This window comes from Aotus nancymaae, unplaced genomic scaffold (genome assembly GCF_030222135.1).
Source record: "Aotus nancymaae isolate 86718 unplaced genomic scaffold, 86718_ANA_hifiasm-v0.15.2.pri h1tg000030l, whole genome shotgun sequence".
In the NCBI taxonomy this organism is placed as follows: Eukaryota; Metazoa; Chordata; class Mammalia; order Primates; family Aotidae; genus Aotus; species Aotus nancymaae.
This window is the reverse complement of record NW_026988443.1, coordinates 30,212,080-30,239,645: the sequence shown is the minus strand read 5'-3', so window position 1 is coordinate 30,239,645 and position 27,566 is coordinate 30,212,080. Positions and strand designations below refer to the sequence as shown.

The following is a 27,566-nucleotide window of genomic DNA, read 5'->3' as shown; positions in this document are numbered from 1 at the left end:
TTGCTCTCGTGCCTGCTAACACAATATCCATCCTGCAGTCCATGGATCAAGGAGAAACTTTTTACTTTCTTTTTATATATATATTTTTTACTTTCAAGTCTATATATATATATACACATATATGTGTGTATATATATATGTGTGTGTATATATATACATATATGTATGTGTGTATATATATATACACATATATGTATGTGTGTATATATATACATATATGTATGTGTGTATATATATATACACATATATGTATGTGTGTATATATATTCTGGGGTACATATGCAGAGCTTGCAGGATTGTTACATAGGTATACACTTGCCATGGTGGTTTGCTGTCTCCATTCCCCCATCCCCTACATTAGGTATTTCTCCCAATGTTATCCCTCCCCAATCTCCCTACCCCCAACTATCCATCCCCTAGCCCCCCAGCCCCAACAGACCCCACTGTGTGATGTTCCCCTCCCTGTGTCCATGTGTTCTCATTGTTCAACATCCACCAATGAGTGAAAACATGAGGTGTTTGGTTTTCTGTTCTTGCGTCAGTTTGCTGAGAATGATGGTTTCCAGATTCATCCATGTCCCTGCAAAGGACATGAACTCATCCTTTTTTATGGCTGCATAGTATTCCATGGTGTATATGTACCACATTTTCCCTGTCCAGTCTATCATCGATGGGCATTTGTGTTGGTTCCAGGTCTTTGCTATTGCAAACAGTGCCACAATGAACATATGTGTGTATGTGTCTTTATAACAGAATGATTTATAATCCTTTGGGTATTATTTAAGAAATGCATTTCTTAAGGCTATAGCTGTCATCACTGGTGATTCCTCTGATGGATCTAGACAAAGTAAATTGGAAACTTTCTGGAAAGGAGTCACCATTCTATGTGTCATTAATAAAACTTGTGATTCATAGGAAGAATTCAAAATATCAACATTAACAGGAGTTCGGAAAAAGTCGATTCCAACCCTCACAAATGATTTTGAGGGGTTCAAGACTTCAGGGGAGGAAGGAACTGCAAATGTGGTGGAAATAGCAAAAAACTGGAATTAGAATTGGAGCCTGGAGATGTGACTGAATTGGATGAAGAGTTGCTTCTTAAAAGTAAGTAAAGAAAGTGACTTCTTGAGATGGAATCTATTCCTGGTGAAGATGCTATGCACACTGTTGAAATGGCAGTAAAGGATTTAGAATATTACATATATACTTAGTTTACAAAGCAGCAGCAGAGTTTGAGAGGACTGACTATAATTTTGAAAGAAGTTGTGCAATGGATAAAATGCTATCCAACAGCATTGCATGCTACAGAGAAATCTTTCATGAAAGAGTCCATGGATGCGGCAAACTTCATTGTTGTCTTATTTTAAGAAATCTCTAGGCCAGGCACGGTGGCTCATGTTTATAATCTCAGCACTTCGGGAGGCCAAGGCAGGCAGATCACGAGGTCAGGAGTTCAAGATGACCCTGGCCAACACAGTGAAGCCCTGTTTCTACTAAAAATGCAAAAATTAGCTGGTTATGGTGGCATGTGCCTGTAATCCCAGCTACTCTGGAGACTAAGGCAAGAGAATCGCTTAAACCTGGCAGGCAGAGGTTGCAGTGAGCCGAGATCATGCCACTCAGCCTGGGCGACAAAGCTAGACTCCATCTCAAAAAAAAAGAAATCTCCACAGCTACTTAAACCTTCAGCAGCTACCACCCTGATCAGTCAGCAGCCATCAACACTGAGGAAAGCCTCTCCACCCACAAAAACATTACAACTTGCTGAAGGGTTAGAAGATCATTAGCATTTTTTCACAATAAAGATTTTTTTGGTTAAGATGTGTACGTTTTTTAGACATAATGCTATTGCATGCCTAATAGAACACAGTATAGGGTAAGCATAACTTTCATATGCACTGGGAAACCGAAAAATCCATGTGACTTACATAATTGCAATATTTACTTTTTTGTGGTGATTTGAAACCAAACCCACAATATCTATGACATCTCAGATGTCTAAAAGACATCAGACACAAAGCACACAGGAAAAGATTTCCGTGTGGGTGGCAACCTAATTAGAGTCACATAAAAGCGATCAGACACAATGGCATAATCTGTATATTCACTAATGTGTGCACAATTCCACTTCAAGCATTTATCTTCACACTCCCTATTCCTGCACTGGAAGATAGGTCAAAACAAAGTATTCAACTACAGCACTCAGTGGAAAAATGAAGGCAATAATGTAAGAAACATATGTCCCATAGTCAAAAGGTATAAATAGGTATAATTAGATTATCAAAAACTGAAGTGAGAAAGAACAGGGCACGGCAATATTTTAAAGATAGTAGCTGAGAATTTACAATACTCGTGAAAGAAGTCAACCCGCACTTTCAAGAAGCTCTCTGAATCCCAAGCGGTATAAATAAGTACAAGGACCTTAGGAAAGTCATTATCTAAAACAGAATAAGCAAACTTTTTCTGTAAAGAATTAGATACTAAATCTGTTAGATTTTGAAATTTCCCTACAGTCTCTTTCCCATGATCTTCTTTATGTTTTTAAAAATTGTTTAAAATAAAACTTTTAAAAACTCAGGTTGCCAGCTGAACAGCAACAGGCCCTAAACCACAGACTGCCGTCCGCTGTCTGGAATATTCGTGGCATAAATATTTGTAAGAGCCAAAAACTAACAGATTACCTAAAATCTCATAAACAGTAAAATAAGTAATTTGTAGTATATGTTAAATCCATACAATGGATATTCATACATAAGTGAGAATGCAACTATATCCAAAAATACAGATAAGCCAAATCATAATCCTGCTTGAAAGACATCAGACATAAAGTACACAGGAAAGGATTGTAGTGTGGCTGGCATTCTAATTAGAGTCACATAAAAGTGATCAGACACAATGGCATGATTTGTATATTCACTTATGTGTGCACAATTCCATTTCAAGCATTTATCTTCACATTCCCTCAGATGTTCTCTGCTGATTAATGTCCATGAAGTTAATCGGAGAATGGTTGTTTCTGCCTCCACCCACTGCTGATTATACCTTTCTCTGCATAAATATCCATGTTTCTCTCATGACATTCGGAAAGGAAAGCAATCAATGGCTGTTAATCTTTTTATACCAGAGTAATAAAAATTCTCTCTGTAATCTTCAGCAGGAGATGTTTTGATACTCAAGTTAACTAACAATTTCAAGGAAAAAACCCACCCATAACAGTGCCTAGATATAGGATTTAGGTGTCCTAGATTATAGTGCCCTTAGAATAGAAGACGGTCAGGTCAAAATCTGTTTTTAAATATAGCTTCAGTATTACTAACTCTAAGGGGAAAAGAGCTTCATTCTTCAATCGTGGACACCACACAGTTCATCTGTGGCTCAGTTGCTCACAAAGGTTATCCCAGAAAGAGGTATGTGTCTTACCTGGGGGCTAACTTCTTTATTCTGGCATCGTTCTAATTGTCAGTAAAAATTAGTTTACTAATAACTAAGGATGTCTATCTGCAATCCTGGGACCTTTGCTTTCCTACCTTTCTTTTCATACACTTTCTCTTTTTCAGAGGCAAGCAGATACATGCAGAGATCAAACACAAAACCCCTTGATAAAAATGGCTGTCATTCTCCTGCTAGAATGACTTTCCCTCTTTCTCTACCAAAGGGCTGATATGATTTCCCAGTCAAATGTGTCAAGTAAGTCTTTGAAGGCATCCATCATTTGCCAACATGAGGTCTGCCATTCAAGAGTGCTGCTTTCAGGAAGAAAGCAGAAACTTCCAGAGTTTTAATATAAAAAGCAGATAGACCCTGAACATGCTATCTGAATCCTATCTGAATCTCAGTCTGGATTTGCAGTAAGATGTAGAACACAGGAAAGCAGTTTCTACAACAGCTTTGAAACAGAGAAATATTATTTAATTTCCAAAACAAGACTAATGGCTCCTTAAGCTGAGAAGTATGGGGTCAAGAGATGAACTCCATGAATTTAAATGTTATTCCTTACAGATTTTCAGGAAACTGGATCCTATAGGATTTTATGATAACCTATTTGAAGTAAAAGCTGTAAGCATCTCTGTTTCTTTCTTAACTCATCTGTATAGAAAGCAAGCCCCTATTTAGATTGGATCATTGGATATAGTAGTAGAGATATTAAAACGGTGTAGAGACTTCTCAACAGCTAGATATCTCATCTTACCATTTATTTATTTCTTTGTTTTGTTTTCTTGAGACAAGGTCTTGCTCTGTTGCCCAGGCTGGAGTGCAGTGGCATAATCACAACTCACCGCAGCCTCAACCTCCCAAGCTGAAGTGATCCTCCCACCTCAGCCTCCCAAGAAGCTGGGACTGTAGGCATGTGCCACCATGCTGGCTAATTTTTCCCATTTTTTGGTAGAGATGGGGGTTTCACTATGTTGCCTAGGCTGGCCTCAAACTCCTGGGATCAAGCAATTCCCCCACCTTGGCTTCCCAAAGTTCTGGGATGAACCACGTGTCTGGCCTCATCTTACCACTCGTTAACAGGAAAGGCTAATTAAGAGCTGCCCCAGATAGCTGTTATACGCAAGTCTCATTTCTGCTCAGCTATGATTCATCAGATACATTTATTTCTGTGTACAGGGGCTTTCTGTCAGGAAGAAGGGAGTTGGGTTTAGTAACCAGAGTTCAAATTGCTGTATTTCCTACCTTTCAGCTCTCCTAAAGGTCCTGTAATAAATAGACCAACTCCCCTTGCTGTCATCCTCTTCTATTTTCTAGCAGAAACTACTGAGAGACACATTATCTGAGATCCATATCAAGCATATAAAAGATTGAGAAAAAGAATGCAATAAACGTAATTTTTAAATAACAGATAAATGATAAGTTCCAAATGGGCTAGAGTATGATTAACAAAAATTGGAAACAATAGAATATATGGGAGAAATAGTACTGGTTTATTTTGAGATGACAATAGGTCAATATATTATTTGTTCAGAAAACATTCAAGGACTTCTGGCTGCATGAAAATAAAGTAGCATGCATGCTCTATGAAAGAAAAATTTCAGATGATTATTCAGAAAAGGATTACACATTTGAATAAGTAAAAAGGAATTCTATATATTGAAGAATTACAACATAAAGTCTCTTCATTCTGTCTAATATTTACTCTTAATAGAACATATCTACATGAACTAAATATAATAATAGAAGACATAATATAAAAAGCAGTGAGACATATATATATATACACACACACACATACATATGTGTGTACTCCTAATAAATATATATCTATTGTGTATTTATATATATTCCATATATGCATGTATAATTTATTTGGAAGCAAACTGCACTTCTAAAACAATAATATTGGATGATTTTTTTCATGATATCATAAGGCATCAATATACTAAATGAAAAAAGCCTACAAAAATATTTTAAATGATTCAACAGAAAAAATTATAAAATTATTACACGTCATATATAAAATATTTATAATATTTATAATTATAAATATGTAAATGTTTCATAAAAGCAGTGCAAGATTATGTACTGAATTATGCTCATTGTTCTCTAGATGGAAACTTCAGCTTTCTTTTAAATAATTTACTTTCATTTTCTATTAAAATGGACATTTATTATTTCTATAATTAAAAGCAAAAGTTACAAAAAAAACCTTTGAAATCTTTGCTGAAGTGACTTTGAAAGGCTAAAAAAAAGTCCTAATTTGTTCCTATTTTCTAAAGGATTTATTTATTCTCTTTGGTTCAGATTCAGACAGATAATCACTTGCATCTTTAAAAAAAAATTCTCTTTCAATATCTCACATTGTATTTGCTGGGATTTCTTTTCTGGATTTTATATTGTGTTTTCCCCTATTCAGCTACTTGCCTTCAAAAGAAGGAGGAAGAGGGGGAGGAAGAAGAGCTGCCAGCGTTGCAGTGTCACCTCTGAAACCACCGCCCTGGAGGCTCCCAAGGTTTATAAGGACAGTAGTTAATAGTTTCTGTCATCAGAGAGGTCAGTGTGTTCTGTTCCCATATTGTTCAGTTCAATAGTCCTATTACTTGGAAATCAAGACACATTATACCTATGATTACAGACATGTCTGGAGATGATGACATTCTAGATAACTCTCCAACCACAGAGGGCAAGAAAGCTTCCCAAGCTAGAGTTTTTTCATTAAATGTGCCCATTTATTTGCATTTACACTGCCATTATGTACCTGAATTTCGATAGTTCGGTTCCCCAAAGATGAACAGAGGACATAAAGATTACGTAACATAATAGGAACACTAAGGAAAAGCAAGGTTGAGCTAGTGTGCACGGCAGTAGGGCCAGGCCACACCACCACTGTCTGAAGTCAGCCACTTCTTCATCAATAACTGAACATCAACTGTGTTTTATCAGAGAAAAATGGAAACTCTTCTTGAATGCTTTTCCAGTCAGTCAATACCAAGCACATTTATTGAATAGCATCTATATATGTGCCAGCCACTGTTGCTGGTGCAGTCACTTATGGTGAATTATTCTATCTCTGTAACATGTTATTTGGAGGCAAATTGGCACTATTCACAAAGAACTTCGGGCTTAATTAGCATCTAAAAATTTTAAATACCCATAATTGTATATGGCCAAGAATACTACCCATGGCTAATCTGCATGTTGTTCCTATTGTCCCTAAAATGTGAGGACACTTAACAATAACTACTTTATGCCACATGATGTTGCCACTAAACTGCGAGCAAAGATCACTCAGCACTGATGAAACCTGGCATTGAGGACTTTTAAGGTCAGAATGAACCACTAGACAGTGTGATACCCTTTCATCCCATACCCACTGAACGTTCCTTTTGAGCCTGCCTCCTGCCCAAGCTCTTGCAGCTTCATCCCAGAGCTGCCTGGCTCAGTTATCTCGGTCCTAGGTAGCTGTTAAAAGAATCCTTCTTCAGAGGTTCAAAGGGCTCATAGGTTGTAGCCAACAGGCCAACTCCATTTCAAATACTAAAAAATCTTGTGCACTCTGATCAAATTGACATTCTCTCCCTCTCTACATATCAGTAGCACTAAAAATGAAGTTTTTTCCATCTTGAGATTCTGAACTTCATTGTCCTTTAATATAGCAGTACTTTCATTCAATCCTTCCTCAGGTTCACTGGCTGCCTTCTGCGGAAAGTACTTTAACCTTATTTTCATTTTTTAAAAAATTATAAATAAAACCATTACCCAATCCTAACTCTGAGGAATTTCAATAGTTCTCCAGCACTCTCATCCTGCAACTCTGATCATATTGTAAAAAAGAAAATGAATTAATGCTCTGTAAGAGAAAATTTTGTGCTTCAAAGGAAAACTATACATTGCCCACACATAAGCAGAATTATGATTCTATGGAAGCTATTTTATATCTCTGTAAGCTGTAGATAACTGATAGCTATGCAAAATAATTACTGCCTGTAGAAATGCAAATTCTGCTAAGAGTCAGCTGACTTTCCTCCCTTCTGTGGAGGAGCCAGGATTCTCTTTTGAACCTATTAAACATCTACTTAGTTCCCTCAATAATTAATGAGTTAAATAAGAGCTTTAACAACTATTTTATATCTGTATGGGAGTCATGATTTTCCCTGTTTTTGAAAATTATCATTTAACAGCTGCAAATAAGGAAAAATACGTGTAACTAGGGTATTACACAGGGGAATTATAAAAATGAGATAATGAAAAAGGGCATATCCAGCAAGAGGGGATCACAAGTCATGTTCTCTCATGCTCTTCAAAGCATAAAATTTGGGGGAATGAAAATGAAAAAGTGTTCAATAATTTTCTCTGAAAGTAACATCACTTTTACATTCATTGGAGAATCTTGACAGAGAGGATTAAAGTGTGGTGGTTACTACATGAAACCATTGTCAAAGCAAAATTGCATCAGACAAAGTTAAACAGGTAAGGAAGATTTTATTTAAGGCCATTGCAAGGGAAAGAGACCAGTATTAACCCTGAAGCACTGAAGCAATTCATGGAGGGTTTTTAAAAGCTGAGATAGGGGATAACATAAGGCCATCTGCCCCTTACCCAAAGAAAAAGTAAACTTTCTCTTATCTTCACGACAAGAGGTAGTTTTACAACCTGGAGCAAGACTCTCACTGAAGTTAGGCTCCTACCCTCCCCCCACCCCACAGAGACTGGAAGATAAGGGTACCGCCTTCCTTAATGACTACATTTCAAAGCAATGGCTCCCAGGTCCTTCAAAAGACAATCCTTGATCGTAAAACTGGCAAGAGGCTGGGAGAAGATTTACATCTCAAAGAGGTAGATAAAGAATTGATTGCAAGTTTTCTAAATTAAATGCTCTAGGAAAAGCGAGGTCAGGGGCCTAAAAAAAGAAAGAAACCTCTCTCATTAAGACGGTCTTGGTCAAGATTCATATCATTTTCATCTTATTTGTTATTTCACTAAAACTTCAAGTTAGCAAAGCCTTTCTCATAGGTCACCTCATTTTAATCTCCACAAGCATTAATATTCATTTTGCAGATGAATTAACTAAGAGTGAGAAAGGCCAAGTCACTGGCCATAGGTCTCAAGTTCTTAAAAGTAACTTGAAAGACTTAAACCCAGTTTCCCGACTTTTGGTTCAGTGTGTTTAAAATGCCAGTCATATGCTACTGACACAATCCCAATTCTGCAACACCAAGCAAGATTACAAGATGATTGGAGTTTCCCAAATAATGCATTTGAGATTAACAGAAAATCATGAGTGTGACATCTAGAAGACAAGTTGTGGTACCTGGAGCTTTGTATGGTACCTGGGCTGAAAATAGGACAGTCAAGGAGATAAATGGAGTGAGGTCTTGGGGTTTTAAATACACAGATAGTTTCTGTTTCCTGGTTATACCATGATTGTTGCATCCAGAGGCACAGTCCAGGTCTTGAAGGGGCTTTCAGGTTGTGGTAGGCTAATGTCCCTTCAAAAGATATCCAGGCACTAACTCCTGAAATCTGTGAATGTTGCCTTATGTGGCTAAAAAGAGGTCTTTGCCTATGTGACCAAGTTAAGGATCTTGAGATGAGGAAATGATCCTGGATTATCCAGGTGAGCTCTCAATACAATCACATGTATCATTATTACAGTAAGGCAGTGGGCGATTTTACACAGAGAGGAGAAGGTGATGTAAAGATGGAGTAGAGAGATATTTGGAGATCCCGGCCTTAAGGACTGGAAGGATGCAACCAGAAGCCAAGGAATATCAGTATCCACCAGAAGCTGGAAGAGATAAGGAAATCATCCCTAGATCCCCTAGGAATTCCAGGATGAGTGCAGCATTGCTGACACCTTGATTTTGACCCAGGATACTGATTTCAGAGTCTGGACTTCAGAACTGTAACAAAATAAATTTCTGATGTTTTCAGTCACCAGGTCTGTGGTCACTTGTTACAGAAGCCACCAAAAACAAATGCAGATTTTGGTACCAGGATGTGGTGTGCTGTTACATCAAATACCTAAAAATGTGAAAGTGGCTTTGAAATTTGGTGATAGACAGAGCCTGGAAGAATTTTGAGATATGTGACAGGTTGCTTTAAACAGACTATTAGCAGAAATATGAACACTAAAGGCACAACTGATCAGAGCTCAGAAAGAAGTGAGAAGCACAGTAGAGAAATCCTCTATCGTCTTAGAGCAGGAGTTCCCAACCTCCAGGCTGCAGACCAGTACCAGCCGGTAACCTGTTAGGAACTGGGCCACATAGCAGGAGGTAAGCAGTGGGTGAGCCAGCATTACTCCCTGAGTTCTTCCTCCTGTCACATCAGCGTCAGCATTAGATTCTCACAGAAGCACAAACCATATTGTGAACTGTGCATGCAAGGGATCTAGGCAGTGTGCTCCTTGAGGATCTGCCTAATGTCTGGTGATCTGAGGTGAAACAGTTTCATCCCAAAACCATCTGTCGCCCCTATTCCATGGAAAAACTGTCTTCCATAAAACCTGTCCCTGGTGTCAAAAAGGTTGGGGACCACTGTCTTGGAGAATGCATCTATTGCCATAAGCAGAAGATTGGTAGAAATATGAATGGTAAAGGTGCTGCTCAGACGACTCAAAAGAATATGAGAAAAGTATTATTAGAAAGTAGAAGAAAAGTGATCTTTGTTATGTAGTGACAGGGAGCTTCAACGAAGTATGACCTGCTTTGTGTGGAGGGCAGAACTCATAAGTGATAAACTTGGGTATTTAACTGAGGAGAGTTCCAAGTGAAGTACTGAAGATACAGCCTGGTTTCTTCTTGCTCCTTACACTAAGATGCTACAAAAAAGGGAGAAATGAAGAAATAATCATTAAGCGGAAAGAGCCAGGACTAGATGATTTGAGAAACTCTCAGCCTATGCAGACTGCAAAAGATGCTAAAATTAGCAGATCACTGCTTGGAAAGTGTGCTGTGGAGAGAAAGTCCTGGGTAAGGCCAGAAAACCTTCTGTCCATTGAAGATAAAACTGACAGTATTTTATGATTGATTATATATAGTTTGGGAGAGAAAGGAGTTGAGGAGTAGCTCAAGGTTTGGGGTTGGAATAATTGAGAGAAAAGGGTTGACATTTCCTGAGATAAATTTACAGGGGAAAAACACTTGAGTTCATTTTTTATCATGAAAAGATTGATATTTCTATTTTTTTTTTAAGTGGAGAGTTTGTCAAAACCACAGTGGGATACCACCTCACACCAGTCAGAATGGTTGTGACTAAAAAGTCAAAAAAAAACAGATGTTGGCAAGACTACAAAGAAAAAGAAACGCTTATACCCTGTTGGAAGGAATGTAAATTAGTTCAGCCATTGTGGAAAACAGTGTGGTGATTCCTCAAAGTCATAAAAAGAGAAATACCATTTAACCCAGCAATCTCATTACTGGGTATATACCCAAAGCAATATAAATCATTCTATTATAAAGACACATGTACACATGTGTTCATTGCAGCACTATTCACAATAGAAAAGACATGGAATCAACCTGAATGACCAGCAACAGTAGACTAGATAAAGAAAATGTGGTACGTATACACCATGGAATACTGCACAGCCATGAAGAAGAACAAGATCATGTCCTTTGCAGGAACATGGATGGCACTGGAAGCCATTATCCTTAGCAAACTAACACAGGAACAGAAACCCAAATACTACATGTTCTCACTTATAAGTGGAAGCTAAAAGATGAGAACACATGGACACATAGAGGGGAACAACACTCACTGGGGCCTGTCAGAGGGTGGAGGGTAAAAGGAGGAAGAGGATCAGGAAAAATAACTAATGGGTCCTGGGCTTAATACCTGGGTGATGAAATAGTCTGCACAACAAACCTGCAGGACACAAGTTTACCTATGTAACAAACCTGTTCATGTACCCTGAACTTAAAAGATAAATAAAAATAAAGTCACAGTTTCCAAGAAAAATAATAATGATAAATAAATAAAAGGTGTACCTTAACGCCTCCAAAAGATTATACCAGCTCACCAGCAATGGATTCAAACCAAGATAAAATCTCTGAATTGCCAGAAAAAGAATTCAGAAGGTCAATTATTAAGCTAATCAAGGAGCTACCACAGAAAGGTGAAGTCCAACTTAAAGAAATCAAAAATGTAATATAGGATATGAAAGGAAAGCTCTTCAGTGAAATAGATAGCATAAATAAAAACCAATCACAACTTCTGGAACTCAAGGACACACTTAGACAAATGCAAAACACACTGAAAAGTCTCAGCAATAGAATCAAACAAGCAGAAGAAAGAACTTCAGAGCTTAAAGACAAGATTTTTGAATTAACCCTATCTGTCAAAGACAAAGAAAAAAAATTTTTTTTAATGAACAAAACCTCCAAGAAGTTTGGGGCTATGTTAAATATCTAAACCTAAAATTAATTGATATTCCCAAGGAAGAAGAGAGATCTAAAAGCTTGGAAAATATATTTGAGGGAATAATCAAGGAAAACTTTCCTGACCTTGCTAGAGACCTAGACATTCAAATACAAGAGGCTCAAAGCACTCCTGGGAAATTCATCACAAAAAGATCATTGCCTAGGCACACAGTCATCAGGTTATCTAAGGTCAAGATGAAGGAAAGAATCTTAAGAGCTGCGAGGCAAAAGCAACGCATAACCTATAAAGAAAAACCTACCGGATTAACAGCAGATTTCTCAGCAGGCACCCTATAAGCTAGAAAGAACTGGGGTCCTATTTTTAGCTTCCTTAAACAAATCAATTATCAATCAAGAATTTTGTATTCAGTGAAACTAAGCTTCACAAATGAAGGAAAGATAGACTTTTCCAGGCAAAAAAATGCTAAGCAAATTTGCCACTACAGGATTTGTTAAAAGTGGCTCTAAATCTTGGAACAAATCCTCAAAATACACCAAAATAGGACCTCCTTAAAGCATAAATATCACAGTACCTACATAACAATAACACAATGAAAAAAAAGATATCCATGCAACAAATAGCATGATGAATAGAATACTAACATTGAAGGTAAATGGCCTAAATGCTCCACTTCAAAGATACAGAAAGGCAGAATGGATAAGAATTCACCAACCGGCCACGTGTGGTGGCTCACGACTGTAATCCCAGCACTTTGGAAGGCCAAGGCAGTTGGATCATGAGGTCAAAAGAGGTGAGAAGACCATCTTGGCCATGGTGAAACCCCGTCTCTTAAAAAAAAAAAAAAGAATTCACCAACGAAGTTTCTGCTGTCTTCAGGAGGCACCTAACACACAAGGGCTCACATAAACTTGAAGTAAAGGAGTGGAAAAAGATATTCCATGCAAATAGACACCAAAAGAAAGCAGGAGTAGCTATTCTTATATCAGAAAAAACAAACTTTAAAGCAACAACTGTTAAAAAAGACAAAGAGAGATATTATATAATGATATAAGGACTAGTCCAAAAGGAAAATGTCACAATTCTAAATATACATGTACCTAACATTGGAGCTTCCAAATTTATAAAACAATTACTACTACACCTAAGAAATGAGATAAATGGCAACACAATAATGGGGGGATTTTAATACTCCACTGACAACACTAGACAGGTCGTCAAGACAGAGAGTCAACAAAGAATGGATTTAAACTATGCCCTACAACAAATGGACTTAACAGATATTTACACGACATTCTACCCAAAAACTACAGAATATACATTCTATTCATCAGCACATGGAACATTCTCCAAGATAGAATATACGATAGGCCACAAAAAAAGTCTCAGTAAAGTTAAGAAAATTGAAATTATGTCAAGCACTCTCTCAGACCACAGTAAAATAAAATTGAAATCAACTCCAAAAAGAACCACAAAAAATGAAAATACATGGAAATTAAATAACTTGTTCCTGGATCATCTTTGGGTCAACAATGAAATCAGGATGGAAATTAAATTATTTGAACTGAACGATAATAGTGACATGACCTATCAAAAGGCTGTATCCTCTGGGATACAGCAAAAGTAATGATAAGGGGAAATTCATAGCATTAAATGCCTCCAGCCAAAAGTCTGGAAGAGCACAGATAGACAATCTAAGGTCATACCTCAAAGAACTGCAGAAACAAGAACAATCTCAGCCCAAACCCAGCAGAAGAAAAGAAATAATGAAGATCAGAGCAGAATGAAATGAAACTGAAACCAAAAAAATACAACAGATGAATGAAACAAAAAGCTGGTTCTTTGAAAAGATAAATAAAATTGATAGATCATTAGCAAGATTAATCAAGAAAATAAGAAAGAAGCTCTCAACTGGGAAATACTACTACTGATACCACAGAAATACAAAAGATTATTCAAGGCTACTATGAATACCTTAACGCATATAAACTAGAAAACATAGAGGAGATGGATGAATTCCTGGAAATGTGTGACCCTTCTAGACTAATCCAGAAAAATATAGAATCTCTGAACAGACCAATAACAAGCAGCAAGATTGAAATGGTAATATTAAAGTTGCCAACAAAAAAAGTCCAAGACCAGATGGATTCACAGCTGAATTCTATCAGACATTCAAAGAATAATTGGTACCAATCCTACTGACACTATTCCACAAAATAGAGAAAGAGGGAATCCTCCCTAAACCATTCTATGAAGCTAGTATCACTCTAATACCAAAACCAGGGAAGTACATAACAAGAAAAGAAAACTACAGACCAATATCCCTGATGAACATAAATGCAAAAATCCTTAACAAAATACTAGCTAACTGAATCCAACAGCATACCAAAAAGATAACCCATCATGATCAAATGGGTTTCACATCAGGGATGCAGGGATGGTTTAACATATGTAAGCCAATAAACGTCATACACCACATAAACAGAATTAAAAACAAAAATCACATGATCATCTCAATAGATGCAGAAAAAGAATTTGACAAAATCCAGCATCCTTTTACAATTAAAACCCTCAGCAAAATTGGCATTGGAGGGACATAATTTGTGGTTATACAAGTCATCTACAACAAACCCACAGCCAACATTATACTGAGTATGTTGGATGCCCACATTCACCACTTCTATTCAACACAGTTCTGGAAGTCCTAGCCAGAACAATCATACGACAGAAAGAAATAAAGAGCATCCAAATCGGTAAAGGGGAACTCAAACTCTCCCTGTTTGCTGATGATATGATCGTATACCTAGAAAACCCTAAAGACTCATGCAAAAAGCTGCTAGAACTGATAAATAAATTCAGCAAAGTTTCAAAATACAAAATTAACGTACACAAATCGCTAGCTCTGCTATCCACCAACAGTGATCAAGTTGAGAATCAAGTCAAGAACTCAACCCCTTTCACAAAAGCTGCAAAAAAAAAAAAAAAATGAAATACTGAAGAATATAGCTAACCAAGAATGCAAAAGACCTCTACAGGGAAAACTACAAAACACTGCTGAAAGAAATCATAGATGACACAAACAAATGGAAACACATCCCATGCTCATGGATGGATAGAAATAATACTGTGTAAATAACCATACTGCCAAAAGCAATTTACAAATTCAGTGCAATTCCCATCAAAATACCATCATCATTCTTCATAGAACTAGAAAAAACAATCCTAAAATTTATATTTTCATCAATAAAAGAGCCCGCATAGCGAAAGCAAGACTAAGCATAAATAACAAATCCGGAAGCATCACATTACCTGACTTTAAACTACTATAAGGCCATAGTCACTAAAACAGCATCATACTAGTATAAAAATAGACACATAGACCAATGGAACACAATAGAGAACCCAGAAATAAACCCAAATACTTACAGCCAACTGGTCTTTGACAAAGCAAACAAAAAAATAAAGTGGGGAAAGGAACCCTATTCAACAAACGGTGCTGGGATAATTGGCAAGCCACATGCAGAAGAATAAAACTGGATCCTCATCTCTCACATTATATAAAAATCAACTCAAGATGGATCAAAGACTTAAGTTCAAGACATGAAACCATAAACATCAGAAAAACCCTTCCAGCTATTGGCTTAGGCAAAGCCTTTATGACCAATAACCTAAAAGCAAATGAAACAAAAACAAAGATATATAGATGGGACTTAATTAAACTAAAAAGCTTCTGCACAGCAAAAGAAATAATCAGCAGAGTTAACAGACAACCCACAGAGTGGGAGAAAAATCTTTACAATTTATACATCCAGCAAAGGACTAATATCCAGACTCTACAAAGAACGAAACAAATCAACAAGAAAAACAATCCCATCAAAAAGTGAGCTAAGGATATCAATACACAATTCTCAAAAGAAGATATACAAATGGCCAACAAGCAAATGGAAAAATGCTCAACATCACTAATTATCAGGGAAATGCAAATCAAAACCACAATGCAATACCACCTCACTCCTGCAAGAATGGCCATAATCAAAAAATAATAGCTGTTGGCATGGATGTGGTGAAAAGGGAACACTTTCACACCATTGGTAGAAATGTAAACTAGTACAATCACTATGGAAAACAGTGTGGAGATTCCTTAAAGAACTAAAATTAGATCTAATGTTTGATCCAGCAATCCTACTACTAGGTATATCTACCTAGAGGAAAGAAGTCATTATACAAAAAGGATATCTGTACATACATGTTTATAGTAGCACAATTTGCAATTGCAAAACTATGGAACCAGCCCAAATGCCCATCAGTCAATGAGTAGATAAAGAAATTGTGGTATACATATACCATGGAATACTACTCAGCCATAAAAAGAAATGAAATAATGGCACTCACAGCCATCTAGATGGAATTAAAGACTATTATTCTAAGTGAAGTAACTCAGGAATGGAAAACCAAACATCATATGTTCTCATTCATACGTAGGAGCTTACCTATGAGAACACAAAGGCATAAGAATGATATAATGGACTCTGGGGACTCAGGGAAAAGGGTGGGGGTGGCAAGGGATAAAAGACTACATATTGAGTACAGTGTACACTGTTCAGGTGATGGGTACACCAAAATCTCAGCAATCACCACTAACAAATTTACTCATGTAACCAAACACTGCCTGCTCCCAAAAAACCTATTGAAGTAAAAGAAAAAAAATTAAAAAGATGCCAAATACTGATGAGCAGATGAATAAGAAGAGGACTGAGGAAAATGAGAAATGGCCAAGGCATTCAGCAACCTGGAAGTCACTGAAGATATTAAAGAGAAGTTTTTGTTACAATATTAGGGATAAAAATTTGACATGATGACTTCATGAGGAGGGTAGGAGAATTTCAAGACCGTGAATACAAGAAATAAAATTAATTTCACTGGAAAGTCCATTAATTTTACCTTTTAAAAATCTACAAGTTTTTTTCAGAATAAGCTCCTCACTAATCTAAAACTTTCACTGCAAAGTTTTTGCTGAGAGGCACCAAACTCCAGGGGTATGGAGGAAATGGGTAATCAATGCATCTGCCGATTAGAGTTTGTAATTAAAGAAAGGGCTAGCAAGTGCATGGAGCTTTAAAGGATCTAAAGGGAAAGCAAATGTGATTGTTTTAATCTGTTTGGTCTGTGAGTAAATGGAGAGAGAAGTAAGCGAATGGGGTTCTTCAAGGGTTGGAAGTGAACAAAAGCACAGGTGAAGGAACTGACTTTGGGAAAGAAGTGACTGCTTCTTCCTCAGAAACAATGGAGATAAATGAGAAGGTAACGGCACACCGGGGTTTCTCAGTCTTAGCATCGTTGACATTTTGAGCTGGATGATTCTTTGTTATAGGCTGTTCTGTGCATTGTAGGACATTTAGCATCCCTGACCTTTAACCACTAAATGACAGTAGTGTTGTGTCCCTTGTCATGACAACCCCAAATGTCTCCAGACACCGCCAACTGTCCCCTGGGGGGCAAAGTCACCTTGGTGGAGAACTGCTGATACAGAGATATGTTGAGGAAGAGAGAATTTCACAGTGTATGCTTGAGTACCGGGAGGAATTAAAATGGCAACTGCATGCAAGGTTTGAGAACCGGCTGGAAGATTAAGAGAAAAGAATTGTGGAAGGAATTCTTAATATCAATAGGTACTTTACTTCGTGGTGGCTTTGTTCCATGTTGACTTAGCTCACTGGGACTGTTAACCAGAATCCCCTTTCCCTGCACAGTTCTAGATTCACTTGGGCCACCAGAGACATTTTACATGAGACGTGGAAGGTGGAAGTGAAATGGATGCCATAGTCTCTTGCTACTCGGAAGGCTGGACCAGGGCTGCAGGCGCTGTTGCCAGCACTCCTGCAGCTCATGCTCATTCTCATCTGCTGACTCACCTTGGAGTGAAGCAACACCCAGGTTGCAGCTCCTCCAGATACTGCTAGGTCATCCACCTCATCGAACTGGGAGGCCTGGAGGCTATGAGCCTCCAGTGAGTTCCATTTCATCCTTGAGAGCTCCAGGCCCTCCTTGCAGGTTCCAATCTGTACTCACTCCGACTTCTTGTTCTTGTCCATCTTTCTTCTAGTCCATCTTCTTCCTTTTTTTTTTTGAGACGGAATCTCTCCCTGTCGTCCAGGCTGGAGTGCAGTGGCGCTATCTCAGCTCACTGCAACCTCTGCCTCCGGGGTTCAAGCAATTATCCTGCCTGAGTCTCCCCAGTAGCTGTGATTACAGGTGCGTGCCACCACGCCCGGCTAATTTTTTGTATATTTAGTAGAGACGGGGTTTCACCATGTTAGCCAGGCTGGTCTCAAACTCCTGACCTCAGGTGATCCACCCGCCTTGGCCTTCCAAAGTGCTGGGATTCCAGGCGTGAGCCACCGCGCCCGGCCCATCTTCTTCCATCTTGCTTCCTGAGCAAGCTGACAGCAAGCTGCAGCAGCGAATACAGATGCAGTAACCGTGCATAAACTCTTTAACGAGATCCCTCAATTGTCTACGGTCAGATCCTACAACAAATGCCACATTCTTCACCATTTATTTCCTGCTGCCTATGTATCTGTTACAACAACCACTATAAATTGTTTCAGTATCCTTATTCTGTAGGGGATGAAACTGAGACTCAGAAGGCTAATTAACTCTATCAGGGTCCCTCATTTAGCAAGTAGCAGACACGGAGTTTGAAAAACATCTGCCTTCCTTTAAAATCACTCTCCTTCCACCATGCCTATCTGTAGCGCTAGAGGCTTCATGTGGTGAGGAGTAGAACTTTTAAAACTTCTTGACCTAATCTATTGATAAATGACTCCATACTTTTTATTCTAATAATGGTGGTAAGTGAAAAAAAAAAAAAAAAAAAAAAAAAAAACCCTTCCAAGGAAACATTTAATGATTTTTAGAGGTTGGAGACACAAAACTAAAAGATAAAACGTACTTGCTCTTCATAGAGACAAAATGAGAAGAGTTTAGTTCTCTGCTTGTGATTACTGCATAATGCTTATGAGCCACTAACATTTGGTGATAGCAGATGTCCTGGACGTTTAGAAGGGACCTTAATCAGCCCATCAGCATTCAGTTTAATCAGGACTAGGAGAGAGTGATCAGGGATTGAACAGATACTACTTGTGTCATGGCAAAGCCCTGGCTCTCCTTTCCTGCCTCTCACCACCAGAGGCAAAGCTGCTGTGTCTTTCCTCCCTTAGTTACACTCAGAGTAAAAACAGCAGTCACATTTAGAGTACACGCAGTCCTGTGGCAATAGACCATGATAAAACAAGTCTTGCTGATATTATTAAAAGCAGCATAATCACCTAGGCATTGATGAAAATGTATCCAGTTCTACGGGTGAACAACCCTCCATATATGTACCCTCTGTGTCTGCTACAGAGTATACAGTCCTGAGGTACAAGGATCAAATCTATGAATTTCTTTCCAAAAAGACTAGAAGCATAGAATGTCAACACTGGAAGAGATCTTTTTTTTTTTTTTCCAGATCACCTAATGCATTCCCATTCCAAATGGATGACTCCATTCTAAAACTCACCCACTAGTCATGCATGCTCTTCTTGTATACTCTAAAATACCAGCATTGGCCAACTCAAAAGAGAGCCCAGGTCATCCACTGACAACTGAAAGCTAGGATGCACTGCCTGCTTTGGGCTAGAATGCCTGCCCATTGTTATGACCTAAGGCTGTTAGAAGAGTCATTTTGCATCACTCACAGTATGTCTCCTCCACCAAGTATATACTACACTTGATTTAAAATTTAATACATGCTCTGTTATTATAATAATGGCAGTAATGCTGAGACTATATTAAAGCACATACTGTCTAGCCAATTTTTTCCATCAGTAACATTTTTGTTAGATTGATTATTGGAAGCATTATTAATGGTTATTGCTTCCAATTTTTTTCATTTTATGTTATGGTCATGCTGTGGTTTTAAGAGCTCAAAAAGGTAATAATTATTTTAGTAGTCATTTTGAAAAGCCTCTTTTTCATGCTTTCCACAGAAAATTATTTGTTTGAACAAAGTTTTGTTTTCAAACCTATGTTAAATGTAAGACGTGGTTTTTTATCTTTTAAAAATAAGGTTGGTAATCAAGCCCACTTTAATATCACCATTTTATTGTCTGAGGATAGTGTGAAATTTTACAATAGGATAGTTTCATCAAAACATGGAAACCATTTTTACAGAAATTATCAAATTATTTCACATATTCTCCACAAATTTCTGAAAGTGCAAGATGGATTTTGATATGTTATTCCCCTTTTAAGAACGGGAAAAACTGAGCCACAAACAGCTCTTACTAGTCTTGCAATTCCACAACCATCTGCCAAAAGTAGAAGGGAGGACTTGAAATGACCAGTCTTCTGCTTTGTAACCAGAGCATAATCTTTCCAGAATGCCTTATATTTCACCTCATCAGAGCCTGACTCCCTTAAGAGAAAACAGAGAGTACAGATATGGACGATAAAAATGACCCTCAGAAAAAAATTTCAGACATGACCAATGTGTGTTAAAGCAGAACGTAACAGAATGAAGAACTAATTTATCCATTTAGTTTCTCAGCAACCAGATTATTACCTGTCTTCTGAATAAATCTACTTTTAGGATGACTGTGCTCTGATCAGTTATAGATAAAATATTTTTAATAAGAAAACAGAAGGAATTGTTTCTTTCAGATAAAAGAATGGAAAGGTCTTAGTGGCGAAAAAAAGCCAGAAGTAATGGGAAGCAAAGTTTGAAAATTCAACTTTATATGGCAATACTCTATGGGAAAAAATACAATTTACTATAGGACTCAATAAATAGTTCTTTTAAATTACATTATTTCTTAAAATTAAGTTGTGTTCTGTTTTAAAATCCAAGTGAATATTACTGTGGCAATCAGTGATATAAGAAAAAATAAAGTAACACTACTCAGAATATAGTGAATATGATTGAGTTGGTGCCAATACCTGTTTATGAGAGGGAGTGTTATTCTAGCAAATGAAAGTTGTAAATTGTTTTAGTTGGTTTATGTATAATGAAAGAGGAATAGCAATACAGATTTTCTTTTGAATGCTCCATTTGCACTATTTTCTTCCAATACCTTCTGCTTCAATGACTGCATATTGATCTTCATTGCGTATTACCTTTTCTTAAGCTCTCTATTTGTAAGTTGGAAGAGAGTTTCACTCACACGAAGACTAATCCAAATTCTGGTGAAACCACCTCATCTTCCATCAGCACACTATTTCATTTTCAAAATAATGCCTGTGGGATTTTTGTGTTTTTGTTTTGTTTTGTTTTTGCCTTGAATATTCAGGACTTGGCTATCCAATACATTTATATTTATTTTCCTTGCTTTCCCTTCATATTTGATCTTTGTTTCTGCCTGAGTCATTTCACAGCTAATTAATTTCTCTACTTTCCAAATGAGAAGAAGAAAGACAAAACAATGTAAACTATTCTAGTAGTGTCAAAGGAGAAAAAAATGGAAAAGGACTAAATTGTTACAATGATAATGTCTGCTAGTCCCAGTTCCACCTACTACTTTCAGTGTTTCCCTGGGTATGAAAAAGCCTTTGACCTGCAGCTCTACCTCTGCCCCACTCAAAAGTGGAGCCGATTCTCCCAAACCTATCTGCACATGTGGTAATAAATGTACCAGCGCCACACTTGTGTGGTTGCCAATAGTCTCGCTTCCCCAATCCAACAAAGTCTTGGGCATGGCATGCTTACTGCGCATTTTCCCTTCAAATTGACTCCTTCTAAAGAATGCAACTATGTTGTGTTTTTTTCTTTTTCCCGATGATATTCCGTCTTCCCTGCAGGGTCTAGAGTCCTCCTTGAACTTGCTCTCCTGTGGATAGGTTTCTAACAATGAACATAGCCAGCTCCTCCTCCCGTCCTTGCCTGTCCCCTTCTCCCAGGGGCCAGCATGTGCACCTGTAACATCAGACACAACATAACCTTGGGTACTCTGAACCATCCGTTGATGGCAACTACTTTCACCACCTAGAGATCCCCACAAAGCAGCCCCATGCAATGCCATAGTTGGCTAGGAGACTGCTCTCTTCAACCCTTTCCTTATGGACAATGTTGTGGACACTCAGCCACTTTATTTGAAGCCAGCTCGGCCTTTGCTTGCTCTCCTCACTACCCCCTGCACTTTCCTTCTCTCTCCACCGCTCACCAGCCAGCATTTTGGGTCAATTTAATTTCACTTTTTGTTTACCATTTCTTACTCCAGGTAATCAAAATTTGTCAGCAACTATGGCAACTGATGCTAAGTTTCTCTACGGTAAGTTTCTTTTTAGCAAGGTTGATAGAATATTCAATAAAACTGGGTACAAAATATCGAGCCAGCCTCCCTGTGGTTCCTTGAAAGCTTTGATGACTGTGAATAAGGCCTGGAGGAAGAACCAAATAACCAAAAGAGTTGGCTGAATATTGATGTTTTACTTCGCCATGTGTTAAGGAACTTGTGGATACTAAAGAAAAACTGAAAATGTATACGATCACTCTGTCTTAATCATTGCCGCATCCCTTGTATTATCACAATAGATTGCCATAGTGGGTTTCTATAAACATTAGTTGAATAAATTAGTGAATGGATGAGTAGAGGATCTTGCACCTGAATTCAATATCAAAATTAATTGAATAAATATCAGTTATGGGAGAACAGTGTTGAAAATACAGTTAGATGGATGGATTGGGGCTAAACATAAAGAGTGTTAAAACTCAGGTTGAAAAAGACTTGGAAAAGTACTGAACAAGTTTGAATCTAGTCAAGCAGTGTGCTTTCTCTATGTATTAAGACATTCACTTCCTCTCCATCTCACTAATTCCATTTTCCAAGAGATGCATGTTTATTTCTTATGCTCTGTGTTACACATAAGACCCCAGGATAGGCAGCAGGGTAAAGACATAATTCTTATCCTCAAGAGTTCATGGTAAACAGGGAAGAGAGACACAATCAAGTATAAGACAAAGTAACATGGGCTATGATGGTGCCAAATGCTGGTTCTCCTAAAGTATCACCAAAGCATGCATTGATAAAACAAAACTGAGTTACTGCTTGCCATGGTAAGGCAGAACACTAGGTCAGCAGAGCCTTAGTAATACCCCAGAGAGGAAAGAGCAAAGTCAAGACTTTTTTCTTCCCAAGACGGAGTTTCACTCTTGTTACCCACGCTGGGGTGCAGTGGCATGACCTCAGCTCACTGCAACCCAGGAGACCTCCATCTCCTGGGTTCAAGCGATTCTCCTGCCTCAGCCTCCCAAGTACCTAGGATTACAGGCATACACCACCACGCCCAGCTAATTTTGTTGTATTTATTTAGTAGAGACAGGGTTTCACAATGCTGGTAAGTCTGGTCTCAAACTCTTGACCGTAGGTCATCTGTCCTCCTTGGCCTCCCAAAGTGCTAGGATTATAGGTGTGAGCCATCACACCTGGCCAAGATCCTTAATGAGACTTTTAATTCTGGTTTAAAGCAGATCTTTCAATATGGAGGCTGGATTAGAGTTGAGTAAGGATCGTAGTTTAGGATTGGTGAACACAGTAGTGCAAGAATTTTGAGTCAAAGTGTTCAAAGAGTCTTTTGTAAGCTGTTGACTAATGCTCTCTATTAAGTTGATAGGACTTTGTAAATCCTTGAAATAAAAAATAAAACTATTTACAACCTTCAAGGACCTAGAAATAGAAATTCCATTTGACCCAGCAATCCCATTACTGGGTATATATCCAAAGAATTATAAATCATTCTACTATAAGGACACATGCACACGAATGTTCATTGCAGCACAGTTTACAATAGCAAAGACCTGGAACCAACCCAAATGCCCATCGATGATAGACTGGACAAGGAAAATGTGGCACATATACACCATGGAATATTATGCAGCCATCAAAAATGATGAGTTCGTGTCCTTTGTAGGGACATGGATGAACCTGGAAACCATCATTCTCAGCAAACTGACACAAGAACACAAATCAAACACTGCATGTTCTCACTCATAGGCGGGTGTTGAACAATGAGAATACATGGACACAGGGAGGGGAGCACTACACACTGGGGTCTGTTGGGAGGAAATAGGGGAGGGACAATGAGGGGTGGGGAGAGATAGCATGGGGAGAAATGCCAGATATAGGTGAAGGGGAGGAAGGCAGCAAATCACACTGCCACATATGCACCTATGCAACAATCTTGCATGTTCTTCACATGTATGCCAAAACCTAAAATGCAATAAAAAAAATTTTTTTTAATAAAAAAAAAACTATTTACAACTTGTATCTTCCTCAAAAAAGAGTCTCATGAAATAGTAAAGTTGTGTTGAAGATAATGAGGGAGAAAATATTTGCAAAATTATTCATCTGACAAAGGATTTGTAACCAGAATATCAAACAACTCTATAGGAGAAAACCTAATAATCCCATTTAAAAATGGGCAAAGGATCTAAATAGACATTTCACAAAAGGAGACATACAAATGGCAAACAGGCATATGAAAAGGTGCTCAAAGTCACTGATCAGGAGAGAAATGCAAATCAAAATACAGTAAAATATTATCTCACTCCAGTTAAAAATATCATCTCACTCCAAAAGACAGCCAATAATGAATGCTGGCGAGGCTGTGGAGAAAAGGGAACCCTTGCACACTATTAGTAGGAATGTAAGTTAGTACAACCACATGGAGAACAATTTAGAGGTTCCTTAAAAAAACAAAAATAGAACTCCCATATGATCCAGCAATCCTACTACTGGGTATTTATCCAAAGGAAATTAAATCGGCATGTCGAAGGATACCTGCACTCTCGTGTTTATTACAGCACTATTCACAATAGCCAAGATCTGGAAGCAACCTAAGTGTCCATCAACAGATGAATGGATAAAGAATCTGAGGCACATACATGCCATGGAGTACTATTCTGCCATAAAGAAAAGAATGAAGTCCTGTCATTTACAACAACATGGATGGAACTGGAGGTCATTATGTTAAGTGAAATAAGCCAGGCACAGAAAGACAAACTTCGCATGTTCTCACTCACAGAAACTAAAAAGTAAAACAATTGAACTCATAGAGATAGAGAGGAAAATGATGGTTACTAGAGGCTGGGAAGGGGTAGTGGGGGAGGAGGAAAAGAGGGGATGGTGGTTAATGGGTACAAACATACAGTTAGAATGAGTAAGATCTAGTACTTGATAACACAACAGGGTGACTACATTCAACAATAATTTATTGTACATTTTGAAATAACAAAAAGTATAATCATAATGTTTGTAACACAAAGAAATGATAAATGCTTGAGGTGATGGATATCCAAATTACCTCAATGTGATTATTATGCGTTGTATCCCTGTATCGAAATATCTCATGTACCCCATAAATATATGCACCCTACCGTGTACCCACAAAAAAATAAAAAGAGCATGTGCCTGTAATCCCAGCTACTCGGGAAGCTGAGGCTGGAGAATAGCTTGAACCTGGGAAATGGATGTTACAGTGAACTGAGATCACGCAAGCCTGGGCAACAGAGTGAGACTCCATCTCAAAAAAAAAGGAAAAGAAAAAATTTTAAAAAAGGAAAAGAAAGAAAAGTTGTGTTGAAGACAATGAAATAATCAAGTCACTTGAATGTAGACCATACACTACATCAATGGCTTTGATTCTGAATAGAGAAACTTGCATGCAAACAGCACAGGAAGCAGAAGCGAACAGAAAACGGCCTGGATCCACTAGGTGGAATCTGAGAAGGCTTCATAAAGGTGGACTCTGTGCCAATACCTTATTTCACATTGCATTCTTGTATCAAAACATCTCATGTGCTCCACAAATAGGTACACCTACTATGTACCTACAAAAAATAAAAACAAAAATAAATTTCAAAAAAAAACTAAAATGAGTATGAATTTGCCTGGTATACGGAAGTGAGAAAAATTTCAAGAAAAGGCAGAATGGTGTGAAATAAAAGTTTTAAAAAATACATGTGATCTGAGGGACTGTGAGTCGTTTCCATAAGCAGGAGACTTTCCCTGCGGTTCTAAAATAGAAACGGATGCGCTTCTCCTGTATCACTTCTAATGATTCAGGGTATATTGTTAGAAATGAACTTTTCGTGTAAGGACAATGTTGAAAATTATTCCTGAAACTGCTTTTGTGTTTTAAGATTAGCATGAAAACATGTATAATCTGGGGGTGAGGGCAAACTTAACAGCCAGAGACGAGACCATTTAGATTTCCCGCTGCATGTGAGAGAGTTTTTGGCAAACTTGAAAATAAGTTCCAGTGGATTATGATTGCTGTGCTGTATAATAAGAGACGGCCTTGAAGGAGATGTAATCAGAAAATAAATTTAAAACTCAAAAGCCTGATTTGATGCAAGAACATCAGGAAACCAATCAGCATGGGATTCTCTCAACAGCCATCACCAAAACCCCGCGTTCCTCATTCCTTTGGTGCCCTTGTCAGATAACGCTCAGGGCACCCCCAGGTGGCTCTTCCATGAGTTGATCAAACCCAGTTCCAACAGCCAGTGGTGAGCACAGCTCAGATTCGACAAACTGCAAGCCTGCTCACCCCACACCTGAGAACCTAGACAGATTCCAAACAACCAGCTAATTAAACCTGGAGCACCAAGCTATCATCATCCGAGATTCATGGGCCTCCAACAAGCAGAAGAACTAGCAACACGGCATTCGGCAACAGTTGTCACCTGCTATAATGTTGTTTAATTATCTTAAAATCTGTAAGAACTGACAAATGGGTGACAAAATGCAATTTTCTGTGTCAGGAAGCGAGAGAGAAGCCTGCGTTACTTTGATGAGAGGAAATACTGTAAAATCATCTCTCTCAGCTCTTCTTATTGGGGTTGGGGGGTACTGTTGTCACTCAATTCTAGTCTGTAAACACTCTCATTATAGGACTCCTGGAGGGACACATTTCCTTCTTTATAAAGATTGAGTGGGAGAGGTTAGAATGTGCACTGGGCTGTGCCAAGCTTATCCCCATAGCCTCAGCACCTCTTCCAGAGTCAGCCCCAGCTCCAGCCCTAGCCCCCATCTCACCATACTACATATGTCCCCCAAGATGCATTCCTGGGGTGGACCATTAGCAAAGACCCCTCAAGTTCCCAGGAATCATGTCATGCCTCTTACCGTAGATTTCTCCAGGTCCCTGTCCAAATCATGGCTGATTCCTCCAGGCCTCAGTGATGTTTATGCCCTCCACCAGGATTTCCATTAGTCCCTAATTTCTGTTGGTCATGACACTCCACCAAATGTACATGATAGAATCCTTTGTTCCTTTGCGGAAAGTTTACATCTATCATTTGCACAGTTTTGCCAGCCTTTATGGGTCAAAAGTATTCACTAGAACACAAAATAAATCGCAGAAAGAAAGGTCACTGTGTAGTAAATAGCTCTTAACGACATCAGCTAGAAAACCACATCCTCTGTACAGAGTAGTAGAGCACTCATAAGCCAAGAGCATTGTATCACTCATGGCCCCAGAACATAAAACAGAGAAAAATACGGGCTAGCTCACACTGGCTGCGAGCACAGGGATAGCCCTTAGAGTATAAGGAAAACATGTGTTAACAGTGTGCCATAACAGATTATTATATGCAATGAAACGTGTGTGTGTGTGTGTGTGTGTGTGTGTGTGTGTGTGTGTGTGTGAGAGAGAGAGAGAGAAAGAGTTCGGTTTTGAAGGTTGTTTTGTCTTTTGAGAGACAAATG

The 27,566-nt window shown here is 38.2% G+C and overlaps 1 long non-coding RNA gene across 1 annotated transcript in view; it reads right to left on the bottom strand.

Moving 5' to 3' along the window:
* The window catches only part of LOC135277210 (uncharacterized), a 128,640-nt gene extending 101,445 nt beyond the window's left edge, over positions 1-27,195 (bottom strand). Inside the window, exon 1 of the long non-coding RNA XR_010344783.1 lies at positions 26,985-27,195. This is a non-coding gene — a long non-coding RNA (uncharacterized LOC135277210). The remainder of the gene's footprint in view (positions 1-26,984) is intronic.
* Positions 27,196-27,566: the final 371 nt, after the last annotated feature.